Source organism: Symphalangus syndactylus, chromosome 17 (assembly GCF_028878055.3).
Source record: "Symphalangus syndactylus isolate Jambi chromosome 17, NHGRI_mSymSyn1-v2.1_pri, whole genome shotgun sequence".
Classification (NCBI taxonomy): Eukaryota; Metazoa; Chordata; class Mammalia; order Primates; family Hylobatidae; genus Symphalangus; species Symphalangus syndactylus.
Window position 1 is genome coordinate 97959042 of NC_072439.2, and position 15482 is coordinate 97974523.

Consider the following 15482-nt stretch of genomic DNA (forward strand, 5'->3'; position numbering starts at 1 on the left):
GCGGCTGCAAGACGCCCAAACCAGAACATCAGCTCCTTCCGGGTCGCAGCTGCAAGACCCTCAAACTGGAACATCAGCTCCTCCACGGCTCCGCGGCTGCAATACTCTGAAACCGGAACATCACCTTCTCCCCGGGTCCGCGGTTGCGGGACCCTCAAACCGGAACAACGGCTCCTCCCAGGTTCTGCGGCTGCAAAGACCCTCAAACCGGAACATCAGCTCCTCCCCGGGTCTGCGGCTGCAAGATCCTCAAACCGGAACATCGGCTCCTCCCCGGGTCTTCGGCTGCAAGACCCCCAAACTAGAACATCGGCTCCTCTCCACGTCTGCAGCTGCAAGATCCTCAAACTGAAACATCAGCTCCTCACCGGGTCTCCAGCTACATGGCCCTCAATCTACAACATCAATGCCTCTCCGGGTCTGCAGCTGCAGGGACCTCACGGTAGAACATCAGCTACTCCCCGAGCTAGAACACCTCTCCCACCTGGATCTCCAGCTCCACGACCCTCACACAACAGCCACACCGGCTCCTTCATTTGTCTTCAGCTCCTCAACCTAAGACACCAGCGGCAGCACCGGCTCCTCCCTGGACGTCCAGCGCAATGACTCTCAGACTTAAAAGGCAGCACCTGTTGCTCCCCAAGCCTCCATCTCCACCACCCTCAGATTTGAACAGCGGTAGCACCAGCTCCTCTCCAGGTCTTCAGCCCCACGACCCTCCCTGAACAATCCCTTCTCATGAAATTCAGCAGTCAAGAAAACTGCAGCCAAAGTAAATGAATACATGTTTTGTTTTCAAATCGTTATCTCTTTTATGTTCGTGAGTTAACTTTTCTACTTTCCATTAGCCTTGCAATCTACTTATGTCCAATGTGAAACAGAAACGCACCATTTGAAATCACGTTTAAAAACTTGGTACTATTTTTAAATAAAATCATCACACAGCTGTAGACGCGATCTTATTTCTCTCTCCCTGTGCAGAAGTCTTATGAAAATTCGAACTATGAATTTACCTTGTTGAGATTCCCAGAATACACATTAATCCCAACTGCTATTCCCCTCTTTAAAATCTTTTAACATATTCCCATCACCTGAGCATAAATGCCAGCTCCCATCCACAGCCCACAGTGCCCAGCACGGCCCTGCCCTCTGCTCTGGCCTAAGGTCTCTCCCCTGTGCCGTTCCCTTCCTGCCAGACAGGCCTCTGTCCGTTCCTCAAACCACACAGGCTCGGGCCCGACTCCAGGCCTTTGTCCTGCTGTGCCCTCTGCCTAGGGTGCCTTTCCTGGGCTCTGCATCCTCCTCTCAACCCGCTGAGCTCCAGCCTGCTGGTCGCCCCTCAGGTGGATGAACACACGGTGTCCTCTCGCCCCGCCGGCTTTTGCACAGGCTCTTCTCTATGCCAGACACACACCCTCTCTATCGGGGTTTCATCTCTAAATACCATTCATCCTTGGAGTCTCCACTGAAATATCGCTCCCTGCCCACCCTCCTCACTTGGACTTAACCTTGGTTAGGTTGCCAACCCCCGTGTCCTGACGCCGGGAAGCTACATGGTCTCCTAGCACTCGGAACTTCCCAACTGCCACATTTTGCACACCCGTGGTTACTGTGTTAGGTTGGGGCACAAGTCATCGCGGTTTTTGCCATTACTATTAATGAACTGCAGCAGCGGCTCCTCCCCGTTTCTTCTTTTCTTTTTTTGCCATTCCTTCTAATGACTGCTGCACCAACCTATTACAATCATTTATATTTATCCATCCATCATCTGCCTGCCCCTCTAGAAAGGAAGCTCCATGAGAAGAGGCCAAATCTACTCAAATCATTCCACCTTCCCAGCACATTGTTTGTCAATAATTATTTACCAACTGACTGATAGGGAAATGCCTTCACTGTTGCTGGGATGAGGCACATGACATGCCCCTTTGAAAGTCAATTCCATGGACAGTTAGCATTTGCTCTTCACTCCTGCACCCGTGGCGTGGCTGGGCTTAGGCTGATCTAGTCTGGGCTTGACTGCAGGCTAAGGATGGGAACCATGCCTGCTCCACACGCCTCTCATCCCGCAGCCAGAGCCGCCGTTCCCTGGGGCACGTGCATCTCGTGGGGAAAATCAAGAGCCTCAGAGGGCAGGCCTGGCAGTGCCCACACATTCCAGGCTTCTGCTTGTGCCATGTCTGTGAAAATCTCACTCGCAGAAGCAAGTCACCCAGCCACGAGCAACACCTATGGGATGGATAAGTCCATCCACCCTCCCTCGGGCCCTGGCAAGGTTGTGGCTATTGTCATACTCTTACGGGGGGAGTGAAAAATTGAGGCCCAACATTAAATCACCCATGGCAAGAAATGTCAGCCTCTGTCAGCACACTGGAATCATTCTTCATCAGCGGGTTTGCCTGACTTCTCTCTGCAATGCTGTCTGCAGGTTTAGGCCAATGCTGTTCCCCGTGAAGGACAGAGAAGCCTCAATCGGCCTCCGTCTGTTGGGAAGAACAAGATATTAGCTTGGTGTAAAACCACCGCAAGCCCCAGGTGGACCTTGCCCCGTGAGACAGGAGAGGGGCAGAGAACTGTGGGAACTCAGGAAAGCTTGCATCCCCAGCACCTCCCCTGCGTTCCCAGCCTCCTCCCCAGCATGCCCCCATCCCTGCTTCCTTTCTTTCTTTCCTTCTCTTTCTTTCTTTCCTTCCCTTCCTCCCTCCCTCTCTCTTTCTCTCTCTCTCTTTCTCTTTCTTTCTTTCTTTCTTTCTTTCTTTCTTTCTTTCTTTCTTTCCTTTCTTTCTTCCTTTCTTTCTTTTTCTTTCTCTTTCTTTCTTTCTCTCTTTCTTTCTCTCTTTCTTTCTTTCTCTCTCTCTCTCTCTCTTTCTTTCTTTCTTTCTTTTTCAGGTTCTGGCTCTGTCATCCAAGCTGGTGTGCAATGGCATGATCTCGGCTTACTGCAACCTTCACCTCCTGGGCCCAAGCAATCCTCCCTCCTCAGCCTCCCCAGTGGCTGGGACTACAGGTGCATGCCACCATACCCAGCTAATTTTTTTTTTTTTGAGACAGGGTTTTGCTGTGTTGCCCAGGCTGGTCTCGAACTCCTGAGCTCAAGCAATCCTCCCACCTCAGCCTCTCAAAGTGTTGGGATTACAGGCGTGAGCCACTGAGTCCAGCCTGCTTTATTTTTCTTTACAGTACTTGGAACCTTCTTTATTTTTTCTTTTTTTTTTTTTTTGAGACGGAGTCTCACTCTGTCTCCCAGGCTGGAGTGCAGCGGCACGATCTTGGCTCACTGCAACCTCTGCCTCCCTGGTTCAAGTGATTCTCCTGCCTTAGCCTCCCGAGTACCTGGGACTACAGGCATGTGCCACCACCTCTGGCTATACCTTGATCTCAGAGACTTCTGGCCTCCAGAACTGTGAGACAACAGGTTTCTGTTGTTGAAGCCCCCAGTCTCTGGAACGCTGTTAAGTAGCCCCAGGAAGCTGGCACAGAACCCAGCCAGCCCTCGTGGGCAAGCTGCTTTCTGCCAGGCTCTGGGGGTGGCGGGTGGCCTTTCACTGATCTCCTCCAGCACTTGCCCCTCTTCTGACTTGTATTTTGGGAGTGTCTTTCGTCTTCCTAGTGTTGACAGCCTCACACACGTGGCATCGTACTGGCACCCGAGAACCAGCACTCACGTATGCAGTACTTTCAGAAATTAGTTATATTTATGCATGGTCATGGTCATACTCATAAATGTAATTGGACTACTTTTTTAAGAAAGTGAAACAAAGCCTGAATTCTCCATTGTTGTGTAGGCCTCAGTTCCCGGAGCTGTCCTGTAAGTTCCTTGAAAACATGTGCACCCAACCTGTACTGGGACCTCTCAGCAGCTGCCTCATAGCCTGGGCCCTGGACAGCTCTGAAGTCAGAGGAGTGGGGCTTCAGTAGGTTGTGCTGGGGTGATATCCTGGCCGTCACCCACAAGGAAAGACCAATGCAGCAGGACCATCCCTGAAGCAGCGAAACGTGGTCAGGAGCCGTCCATCAGCGAGCCATCCCTTTGGAAGTTCTTCACAGGACAATATGTCTTAGAATTTTTAACACATAGTGACGTGCCACGAGGTGGCTTTCCCGTCCCGTTCCTACTGATGTACGTTTATATTCAAAGTAGAAACAGAAATCATCTTTTACATAACAAAGTCCTGAAAATCGTCACAGCTCTTAAGCCACGCGGTTCCTCAGCACCACATGAGCTGACCCATCCCAGCTAACGATCACACGGACAGACTGAGACATAACTGTAGAAGCGTCGGTATTTTATATGTATCAAATTTCATTTTTAAAAGACATTTTTAGGGGACAGAAACATTATAGAACAACCTTTAATGTTCCACAAAAGTATAAATAGTAGAAAAGGAAATTAGTACGTGTGAACTAGGACTCCATGAAAAGTACCCAGTAGTTGAAGCTGCACGACTCCATGGACAGAAGTTTGCATAAATATTTAAGCGATGTTAGTTCCTGAACATCAGGACTGAACATATAAGCAAGCCATGGCAGGTCTGTGGCCAGAGCCCTCTGGCGTCCTTGCTGGGAAGGCGCCGCTCAGGGGGCTCCTGTTACTGGTTGAGGAGGGGAGACATGCCACTCACCCCTCTCAGGGAGCCCCTGGCCACGGACTCTGGCAAGAACAATGGGGCAGAACTTGAGGAGCAGTGGCCAGGCAGCAGATGCACCTGCGTCCCCTCCCGCATCCCCCCTGCATCCCCTGCCCACATCAAGGCAGCAGGGTCCACAAGCTCTCAGGGGCCACGTGCAGGACACTCCAGGAAGGACCACACAGCCTGAGCTGGGGCCTACAGAGAGAGGACCTAAGGGGAAGGGAAGACACCCCACCCCTCCCCACACCCTGCCTCCTGCCCCCTGCCCTCTGCCCCCTGCCCTCTGCCCCCTGCCCTCTGCCCCCTGCCCCCTGCCCCCGGCAATCACCTGGGTCTGTGGCAGCAGCTGTGCGGACAATGGCAGAGGGCAGGACCCAGCCCCGCGGGGGAACCTCCTCTGCATGTGGGGCTCCAGCAGGATGGGGCCAGCCCCACTGCTTCTTTCTCTCTCATCTTCCCAGCCCTTGGCCCAGGCCTTCCACAGCCATGAGAGTGCACAGCTCAGCAGGTAACTAAATCCCTGGCTTTCTAGCTAGAGAATGAAAATGAGGGTTCCCAGGGAGAAAGGACATTTTAGGGAGATTCAGGAGAGGAAGAGTCTTGGTAAGTGGCGCGTGGCCTCCTGGGCTGCCCTGAGCTGCTCACATGTGGATTTGAGCTCGTGGGCAGACCTCAGCCTAGACCCCGGTGGTGCACACACAGGGCACGTGCAAACAGCATTGAAGGCTTTGAGAAAGGAACTGGCTGTGGAAAGCCAGACCACAAAATGTTAGTTGAAACTTGCAGCCTGAATTTAATCGGGTTAATGCTCACTAAAACAAACCAATACAAAATCAACACCCTTCATTGGAATAAAATAAGATGCAGAGTCTCCTAACATAATATTCATGGTGTCCAGAATGCAATTCAACCTTACTAGGATATGAAGAACCAGGAAAATCACAACTCACGCAGGCACCAGCCAGCCCATGCCCATGCCAAGACGACTGAGATGTTGTGATCTGCTGACAAAAACATGAAAATAGCTATGATAAAATCACTCCACCCCTAGTCACAAACACTCTTGAAACAAATGAGAAAGGAGAAAATCTCAGAAAGGAACTAGAAGATGTAAATATAAACCAAATGGACATCTTAGAATGGAGGGGCAATAAGTTCTTTTTGAAAAAACCTCACTGGATGGGATTATAGAAGATGGTAAAGAAATATCAGAATGGAAACAAGAGTTTGTGGATTTGAAAATAGATCAATGGAAATTATCCAATCTTAACAACAGAGAAAAACATGAGAAAGGAATGTTTTAAATGAGAATATCTTCTCGTGGAGACTCAGTGTGCAGACCTAGCTTGTAACTCTCCTGCCACTAGAGGGGCAGGTGAAGGAGACCTACGTGAAGATGGATTCACAAATTCCAACTAGCAAATATGGATTCCAGGCAAAGTGTGAAAAGTTAACTACGTACATTTTATTTCCTAGACAGTGATGCACTGTGTAAAATTAAATCACCCCAAATATAATGATAGAGATAGAATGAAAATCAAAAGACAAAAAGTGAAGCAAACGCCACGCAAACCCTCATCGAAGACAGCAGGATAAGCCACGTTAGTATCAGGCAAAGTAGGCTTTGCAGCAAACAGAATCACCAGGGATAAAGAGAAGAAATAAATAATGACAAAAGGGTCAAGAAAACAACAATCCTAAATGTGAATTCACCAAATGCCAGGACTCTAAAATACTTGAAACAAAAATTTAAAAACCCAAAAAGAGAAATAGACAAAGTCCACAGTGAGGAATAGTAACACTGCTCTATTAATAAAGATTATACTAAAAAGATAGAAAGTTCTCAATAATGTAGGTTTCCACTTTTTAAAAGGTAGAAAAAGGAAACCAAAATGAATGAAAACCAAGCAGGAGTAGGGAAATAATAAAGGTAAGATCAAAAAACAACAAAATTATTTTAAAATACAATAGAAAAATGAATGACACCAAACCTAATTCTTTGACTAAATTTGAATAAAATTGATGAACTTCTAACAATACCATTGAATAAAAAAGGAAGTGAGGGAGACACAGTTTACCAACATTGAAAAAGAAAAATGGGTCATCATTATAGACACTGCAGGCACTAAGGGATAAACAGGGAATAACACGACAACTCCACACACATGAACTCAACACTCAGGTAAAATGGATGGATTCTTCAGAAAACACAAACTCACCCCATGTGAAAGCAATACCCTCAGAGGGTTATTTGTATTCCCAAACATTTTAACAAAGAAATCTCCAGGCCCATTTTTTTGCTAAGAAATTCTAATAAATATTTCACAAAGAAATGCCATCAGTTCTACATAACGTCTTCAAAAAATAGAAGAGGAGGACTCCCCAAATTATTTAATGAGGGCAAGTCATCAGGATACCAAATCCAGACAAAGAGCATTCAAATAAAGAAAGCTACAGGTCAATACTCTTCATGAACATGGACATAACAGTCCTCATTCAAATGTTACCAAATTAAATCTGGTAATAAACGAAAAGAGTAAAGAGTACCACGCCAGAGTCAAGTGGTGCTATTTACTCCAGGAATACAAGGGTGGTTTGATAGCTAAAAAAGTAAAATCAACTAATGCAATACATCATATTAACAGTCTAAAGAATAAAAATGACATGATAATATCAATTGATGCCAAAAGGCAGTTGACAAAGCAATATCAATTTATGATTAAAAACTCAGCAACAAAGATTAGAGGAGGAGAACTTCTCCAACCTGAACAGGGCATCAGCAGAAAGTCTACGGCTGGCATCACACTCAACCGTGAGGGACCCATGCTTTCTCAGTGAGATCAGGCAGAAGATAGGAATGCCCAGATTTTCTAATCCTATTAGACATCACACTTAAAATCCCAGTCACTACAATAAGGCAAGAAAAAGAAATAAAATGCATATTGATTGGAGAGAAAACAGCAGTGTCCTTAGTTGTAGATGACATGATTTTACATACAGAAAATCCCAAGAAACACAAAAACTAAATAAATAAATAACTCCCAGAAATAATGAATGAATTTAGCAAAGTAGAACTTATGATCAACAAATCATATTTCTACATTTACATAGAAAGCCAATCATATTTTTACATAATAGCAATGTGTAACTGGAGATTCAATTTTTTTAAAAATGCCTTTGTATAACAGGTCCAAACAGTGAAACATTTAGGTATGAATCTTTCCAAACATGTACAGGATTTCCATGTACTACAAAAGACCTATGAAGACAATTTTTGCATATATGTATATATGTATAAATAAATGGAGAAACAACATACTCATAGATTGAAAGACCCAACACGGTAAATACATCAGCTCTCCCCAAATTGATCTGTAGTTTAATGCAATTCCAATTAAAATCCCACAAAAATGTTTAAACCAAGCTGATTCTAAACTTTATATGGAAAGGCAAAAGAGAGAATATGCAACTTAATACTGAAGAAGAACAAAGTTGGAGAAAACATAAAATTAAAACTACTTTATTTTAAGACTTACTATAAATCTGCAGTCATCAAGACGGTGGCATTTGCAGAGTAGCAAACGTATAGATCCTTGAAACAGAATACAGTGTCCAGAACACAAATATGCCAAAAATGCAAAAGGAGTTAATGGAGTGAGAGTCTTTCCAACAAGCGGGTATGAATCATGTTGACAGGCATGTGCAAACATCCGCAATCTAAACCTCACATCTTATGAATACTTAACTGAAAGTAATCACAGATCTAAATGAAAACTACAAAAGTATAAACATTTTAGAAGAAAACATAAGGAGAACTCTTCATGACCTGTTATTAGGTAAAGAGTTTACTATAATCAGGTTAAAATATTGATGTACTCCACAAAATGTTTAAAATTAAACTTTGTACTAAACGATACCTCAATTCAGTTGCACCCTGGTAAAAAGCCAATTCTAGCTAGACATCTCAGAATCCCCTGCACCAATGTGGAAGGATGCTGGCTTCCCACACCTGCTGTAGTCAGTTACCAGAAACCCAGGGGCTTAAAGCAATCGAGTTTCTTCTCTCACAGCTCTGGAGGCATGAAGTCCAAAACCAAGGTATGGGCAGGGCCTGCTCCAGTCAAGGCCTCTTAGGTCTGTGGGATGTGGCGGGTGGAGGAGGCGCCTCTGGGACGGTTGTCACATCAGTCACGGCAGAAGTGCCCGTGCTTCCCGCAGCATCCTGAAGAAAGTTGCGGAGGAGCAGTCGGCAGCTGTGCCCTGTCTGTTTTAGCGGGAACCTGAATAAAGGCACAGTTGGCTGCAGCTGCATCCAGTGCCACCAAATGGGGCCTTTGTGAGCCATGGACATACCGAAGGACCTCAGCATCTTCAAAGCCCTCAGACGTGGCAGAAAACCAGTTGGGAGGAATATTTGATCCCGCAGCGACGCGCAGACGGCCTGACCGGTGTGAATACAGAGACCAGGGGGGTTCCTTCCGAAGGCTGTTTAAATTCCCATCGTGTTTTCAACTGGACATCCATTTAGTGGTCTTGGCTTTATGAATTATAAAAATAAATGCTCTGTTTGTTTTTGTCCCTCAAACGCACTCAGTTAACCTGCTCCTGTCCCCAGAAGGCGACTAACAAACACTTAAACTGCTGGTCAGCTTGGTCATTACTCCAACCCTGCATGATCATGGAACCATCAATATAACTTACCTTTGATCTTTTTTACTCCCCAAGTACCAGCTCAGAGGAGGCCAGCAGGCTCCCTCTGGCTGGGGAATGTTGCCCGGGCCCCAGGAGCTTCACCTCCTCCTGATGTGATGTGCAACTCTGGGACCTCCTCACACCCCTGGCCCTGCATGCCCCTTCCTGTGAGAGTCTCAGCGACTGTCCAAGAGCACACCTGGCCTTCTCTCTCCATGACCTTCTCCTGGGCTCAGATCAGCACGAGGAGAGCCAGGATGGAGAGCTCAGGCCTCAGTTTCCCCTCAGTGTGGCCCCAAGGCCTGGGGTGGTGATTGCCCGAGGCTCCTCAAGTGTGGTGGGCAGGTATTGCTGCTGGCGTTGTGGTGGGGGGGTGTTGGAATGGATGGGTGTTGATAGGTGTTGTGGTTGGGGGGTGTTGACTTGGATGTTGTGGTGGGCGGCTATTGTGGTGGGTGGGTGTTGTGGTGGGCAAGTATTGTGGTGGGCAGGTGTGCACTCAGGTGTTGTGGTGGGGGTGTTGTGGTGGGCGGGTGTTGTGATGGGTGAGTGTTGTGGTGGTCAGGTGTGGACTCAGGTATTCTGGTGGGTGGGTGTTGTGGTGGGCGGGTGTTGTGGTGGGCGGGTGCAGACTCAGGTGTTGTGGTGGGCGGGTGTTGTGGTGGGCAGATGTTGTGGTGGGCAGGTGTGGACTCAGGTGTTGTGGTGGGCAGGTGTGGACTCAGGTGTTGTGGTAGGCGGGTGTTGCCATGGGCTTGTCACCTCTTCCTGCCCAGGAAAGTGCAGGTTCCCAAGAGCATTCCCAGGTGTTGGGTTGAGGTTTTCCACTATGGGCCCCAGCACCCGTTCTGGGCCCCAGGAAACTCTCTGTGGATGCTGTGCTCTTACCACGTGCATGGACAGTGAGCTATTGGTAGGTCTTTACAAACAATCCTGGGTCCACTATTCTGAGAGGAGCTGAACTCCTGTGTGAGACGCCACATCGGAAACACCAGGGCCAAAAGCACAGATGGAGTCTTCCTTTGCTGCCCCAAAGGAAGAGTGCACAGGAGCCTGGCACTCCTGGACCTGAGGAAACCCTGAATTGTTGGTATCTGCAGATCCTCTCCAAAAAGAGGTTGCCAGTCTCCTAAGACTGCAAGCCTGACCCCAGCATTCTGGGAGCCAAGAGGGAGAAAGAGTCTGTGGATCTCCCTGTTCAGTACATTGGCTTTCACTAAATACTGTCTTTGCATAAGCAGCATTACCCAGTGTCCTGCAGCTTAGAAAAGTCCTGTTTCAATGTCTGAAGAAAATAGTTGCTTTTTCTGATGTCAGGGAGGAATATTTGACTGCCAGTGTGGACTGAGGGGTCTTGGGATCACACGCTTCCCAATCAGCTTTGAACTGACCCTCTGTGTCTGCCTCACCATCTCCTCTGCTTATCTAGACACTTGGGAACTGTAACCCAAGCCCTTCTAGGAGTCTGTGGTATGGCCACCTGCCTCTGTAGGCATCTCTCTTCCCAATGTGCTTTGAACCAACCCTCTGTGTCTGCCTCACCATCTCCTCTGCTACCCAGACATGTGGAAACCCTAACCCAAGCCCTTCTAGGAGTCTGTGGTGTGGCCACCTGCCTCTGTAGGCACCTCTTGGGGTTAAACGTTTTCCACTCTGCTAAGGCAGTGCCATCTATTCTTCTGCTTCATCTTCAGAAGATGCTGAGCCCTTCCCCACCCCCCACACCAAGTCCGTGGCACCCTTGAGGCCACAGGGTTGCTGCCATAAGATTTTTGTACTGAGTGTTCTCTCTCCAAGCAACTGTGAGAGATTTCTATGGGCAAGGCCTCCGGGTTCCTGTCAAATTGAATTGTAGTTGAGTGTTGGGTACTCTTCAAGAAGCATCCCCCTTTCTCCTTCCTAACAGAGCCCTGAGTTATTCAGTCACATGGTTTGAAACATAGGGTGGGTGCTGGTTGACTTAACCTAACCAGCACTGTCTCACCCTATGTCACAGCTACTGGTTCCAAGGTGGGTGCATAACTGAGGCTCATGCCCGGTGCCACACAGCACTCCCTTGGTCCCCCTAATGGACTTGGGGATGGGCAAGGGCCTGCATTGTTCCAGTTAGAGTCAGATGCAAGTTGTGCTAAGAGTGTGCTTGCTCATGCTCCCTCTTTGACGAAGAATGCAGCCTCAGAAATTGTTCCTGGAGATTTTGCCACACTCAGAATGATTGTGACTTCACTGAAGGCAGAGCAGAAAATTGGGAAGAGACTGAGTCCTGGGTAGCATCCATGAGCTTCTTTTTGCTCAAATTCACCCTGAAGCCTGGTCTGCTTCTGAACTACCCACCTGAGTCAAAAAATTGCCTTCTTATTAAAGTCAAATTGAGCTGGATTTTTAGTTACTTGCACCTGCAGGTGTTCTGTGAAGCTGGTACTGCGAGTTTGTATCTGAGAATATTTACAGTGTTTCTCTCACGGTTGAGTCAATCATTTCAAGGATGCTTTGAGGGTAAAAAGAATGATCAATTGTGAAGCAGTGAATTGTGCTGCCAGGCACAATTCATTGGGCAATAGAAAGCCTCATTTCCTGGGCAGTAGAAAGTTTCATTGTACATTAGTTACATATCTTGTTTCTGTCTCAACCTCCTGTTTTTTTTGTTTTTTTTTTTTTTTTTTTTTTGAGACGGAGTCTTGCTCTTTCGCCCAGGCTGGAGTGCAGTGGCACAATCTCGGCTCACTGCAAGCTCCGCGTCCCGGGTTCACGCCATTCTCCTGCCTCAGCCTCTCCGAGTAGCTGGGACCACAGGCGCCCACCACCACGCCTGGCTAATTTTTTGTATTTTTTAGTAGAGACGGGGTTTCACCGTGGTCTCGATCTCCTGACCTTGTGATCCGCCCGCCTCGGCCTCCCAAAGTGCTGGGATTACAAGCGTGAGCCACCGCGCCCGGCCTTCAACCTCCTGTTTTTTCATATGCAAAGGAGATAAGGAAGTCCGCCTAAGTCCAGCAGCTAATATGCCTCCCAGGCGTGATCCAAAACAGAATTGAATTAGGCAAGCCTTGTTAAAATTCATTGTCGTCATTCATATTTCTGAATATTTAAATTAGAAATTCTGAGAAAGTAGTTTGTTTCAGAGGTCGTTTGTGTGTATGTAGGTATTTTTTCAGGATCAAAAGTTTAATTTTTATTGTTTGATTGAGTTTAATTTACATATAATAAAATTTAGTAATTTTAAGTGTACAAATGAGTGCATTTTGACAAATATATATAGTCATGTACACAGCACTACCATTGAAATACATTTCATTACCCCAAAAATTCCCTTGCATGCTGCTGTAGTCAGTGCCCCCCTCCACCACAGCTCCTGGCAGTTGCTTTCTTTCACTCTAGTTTTGTCTGTCTTAGAATTTGATACAGGCCACGTGTGGTGACTCATGTCTGTAATCGTAGCACTAGACTGAGGAGGGAGGATCACTTGAACAAGCAGTTTGGGTAAGAAGGCAAACCCTGTCTCAAAAAAAAAAATACACACACACACACAAAATTAGCCAGGTGTGGTGGCACACACCTGTGGTCCCAGCTACTCAGGAGGCCGAAGAATCACCTGAGCCTGGGAGGTCAAGGCTATGGTGACCTGTGGTCACATCACTGCACTCCAGCCTTGGTGACAGAGTGAGATGTTGTCGAAAAAGAAAAGAAGAAAGAAAAGCATTTGATATAAATGGAATCACACAGTAAATTATCTTATACCTGGTTTATTTCATATATTTTAATGCCTTTGAGATATGTCCATGTGGTTTCTGGTGTGTATGTCACTCTTCTTATGTTGGGCAATAACCACTGTAGGAATATATTACAGCTTGTTTATCTATTCTGCAGTGATAGACTATTTTAAAAATATTTGGCTAATAAGAAGAAAGTTGTTATGAATACTTATATTCAGGCCTTTGTGTAAACAGATTTTCACTTCTCTTGGTTGAAAACATAGGAGGAATTATTATTTTTTAAGTCATGGATTTTTAAATGATTGTCAGTTACTTTAAAAAATGTAAATTCTTAAATTAAAAAGTTTAGGATGTCTGACAACCTTGATAAGAACAAGCAATGGGAAAAGGATTCCCTATTTAATAAATGGTGTTGGGAAAACTGGTTAGCCACATGCTGAAAACTGAAACTGGACCCCTTCCCTACACCTTACACAAAAATTAACTCAAGATGGATTAAAGACTTACATGTTAGACCTAAAGCCATGAAAACCCTAGAAGAAAACCTAGGCGATACCATTCAGGACATAGGCGTGGGCAAAGACTTCATGACTAAAACACCAAAAGCAATGGCAACAAAAGCCAAAATTGACAAATGGGATCTAATTAAACTAAAGAGCTTCTGCACAGCAAAAGAAACTACCATAGGCTGGGCACAGTGGCTCACGCTTGTAATCCCAGCACTTTGGGAGGCCGAGGCAGGTGGATCACGAGGTCAGGAGACTGAGACCACGGTGAAACCCCGTCTCTACTAAAAATGCAAAAAATTAGCCAGGCATGGTGGCGGGCACCTGTAGTCCCAGCTACTCGGAGAGGCTGAGGCAGGAGAATGGTGTGAACCCGGGAGGCGGAGCTTGCAGTGAGCCAAGATTGTGCCACTGCACTCCAGCCTGGGCGACAGAGTGAGACTCTGTCTCAAAAAAAAATACAAAAGAAAAAAAAAGAAACCACCATTAGAGTGAACAGGAAACCTACAGAAAGGGAGAAAATTTTTGCAATCTACCCATCTGATAAAGGACTAATATCCAGAATCTACAAGGAACTTAAACAAATTTACAAGAAAAAAACAAACAACCCCATCAAAAAGTGGGCGAAGGATATGAACAGACACTTCTCAGAAGAAGACATTTATGCGGCTGAAAAATACATGAACACAAGCTCATCATCACTGGTCACTAGAGAAATGCAAATGAAACCCTCAATGAGATGCCATCTCACACCAGTTAGAATGGCAATCATTAAAAAGTCAGGAAACAACAGATGCTGGAGAGGATGTGGAGAAACAGGAACGATTTTACACTGTTGGTGGGAGTGTAAATGAGTTCAACCATTGTGGAAGACAGTGTGGCAATTCTTCAAGGATCTAGAACCAGAAATACCATTTGACCCAGCAATCCCATTACTGAGTATATACCCAAAGGATTATAAATCATTCTGCTATAAAGACACATGCACATGTATGTTTACTGCAGCACTATTCACAATAGCAAAGAATTGCAACCAACCCAAATGCCCATCAATGATAGACTAGATAAAGAAATGTGGCACATATACACCATGGAATACTATGCAGCCATAAAAAGGATGAGTTCATGTCCTTTGCAGGGACATGGATGAAACTGGAAACCATCATTCTCAGCAAACTAACACAGGAACAGAAAACCAAACACTGCATGTTCTCACTCATAAGTGGGAATTGAACAATGAGAACACATGGACACAGGGAAGGGAACATCACACACTGGGGCCTGTCAGGGTGTGGGGGTCAAGGGGAGGGAGAGCATTAGGAGAAACACCTAATGTAGATGATGGGTTGATGGGTGCAGCAAACTACTATGGCATGTGTATACCTATGTAACAAACCTGCACGTTCTGCACATGTATCCCAGAACTTAAAGTATAAAAAAAAATAAAAGTCACAGGATGTTTATGACAGTATCTATTACACTGATGTTGCCATCACATCGTTGACTATGTGGAGACTCCAAGTGAAATTTCTTGCAGTTCTCAGTACCAGGAAAATTTGTATTTCTGGATAAGACTCAACAAGTTTAGAAAAACATTCAAGTTTCACAGTCTAGAGCTCTAACACTGAAATCTTTTCCAAATTTAAGGTTTAATGATTTACTTAAATCTAAAAATAGTAGGTTGCAGATGTATTTAAACGTGTGCCTAGGTAGTATGTTTATATATTAAGATTAAAGTGGTCTTCTAAAGTTTACTAATTCTAATATAGCCTTTATTGTTTCATGTAGACATATCTTTCCTATTCCCAGGATAATTTAAACAATTAATTCAAAGAAACTATTAACTTAGTTCTAGATTGGGATATCTATTTATGCATTTGAAGCTTGAGATATGTATTTCAGATTAGAAACGTGTGCTGGTCATGGAAAGTTGTGACTTAGAG

General features: G+C 45.7%; 1 protein-coding gene across 10 annotated transcripts in view; it reads right to left on the reverse strand.

Moving 5' to 3' along the window:
- Positions 1-1916: 1916 nt before the first annotated feature.
- TFRC (transferrin receptor) overlaps positions 1917-15482 on the reverse strand; it is a 65896-nt gene continuing 52330 nt past the window's right edge. For 3 of the 10 annotated variants that reach the window (XR_010116725.1, XR_010116727.1, XR_010116729.1), the window contains one exon: positions 8133-9165. The gene's annotated coding sequence lies outside the window, so the exon portion shown is untranslated. Of the gene's footprint in view, positions 2481-7004; positions 7536-8132; positions 9166-13047; positions 15104-15482 lie in introns of those variants that run through there. The other 7 variants (XR_010116735.1, XR_010116733.1, XR_010116728.1 and 4 more) reach the window with 5 other exon arrangements.